This window comes from Quercus suber, unplaced genomic scaffold, assembly GCF_002906115.3.
Source record: "Quercus suber isolate HL8 unplaced genomic scaffold, Cork oak 2.0 scaffold_415, whole genome shotgun sequence".
Lineage (NCBI taxonomy): Eukaryota > Viridiplantae > Streptophyta > Magnoliopsida > Fagales > Fagaceae > Quercus > Quercus suber.
In genome coordinates, this window is record NW_027069866.1 from 17,553 (window position 1) to 18,565 (window position 1,013).

Sequence of the window (1,013 nt, forward strand, 5' to 3'; positions counted from 1 at the left end):
GCTCTTGTTTAATTGGTTTGTGTGAGTTTTAGTTGTGTGTGTGGCTCTTGTTTAGTTGTTTTGTGTGAGTTGTAACACACCCACGTGAACTCTTTTTTTTTTTTTAGAGAAAAAGTAAGAACCCACGTGAACTCTAATGAGTTCAAATTTCCAATATAGCTTGACTTCTAGGCTGGCACATCCACGTGAACTCTAATGAGTTCAAATTTTCAATATAGTTTGACTTTTAGGCTGGCTGCCACTCACATTTGGTAAGCAATTTTATGTTTTTTTTTTTAAATAATTAATATCATCTTTTTATCTTTTTATTATTCTTACAATCTAGTATGTCAACTTACATTATTGGATTGATATTTGAGCAAAAATTAATTATATTAAAAATAAGCAATTAATTTAGAGAAATATGCTATTATAAATTTAAGGATTCTTATATAGATTTATAAATAATTTTAAATAAATAATCAAGTATGTATATATATATATAAAATAATAGCGATAAACCCGAAACGGTACACCGGTATTGACCGGTACCCGAAATATATCGTACCGCTGGCCAAACCGGTACAGCCTCCGGTACGGTATTGACTCCCTTGGTTTTAAGACCATGCTTTCTCCACGCACTCACGTCCACAGTCGGACATTAGTGAGGGTTTGGCTACAGAGTTTTGTTGCGTTGCGTTTTTTTGTGTTGCGTTTTTTTTTTCTTTTTTTGCTTTCACGCGTTTTGGAAGACAGAAGTTACGGTAATGGTTTTCAATCATTGATAGTTTTATGTTTTTGTGATTAAAGGTGATAAGGGGAATTTTTAATTGAAAAAATAAAAGTTGATCTCCAAAGACCCGTCAGCTCTATTATGCAAGCTGAAAATAGTAAGCTGAAGGTAGTAAGCTGAAGGGTAAGCTGAAGGTAGTAAGCTGAAGATAGTAAGCTGAAGGTAGTAAGCTGAAGGTAGTAAGCTGAAGGGTTGAAGGTAGTAAGCTGAAGATAGTAAGCTGAAGGTAGTAAGCTGAAGG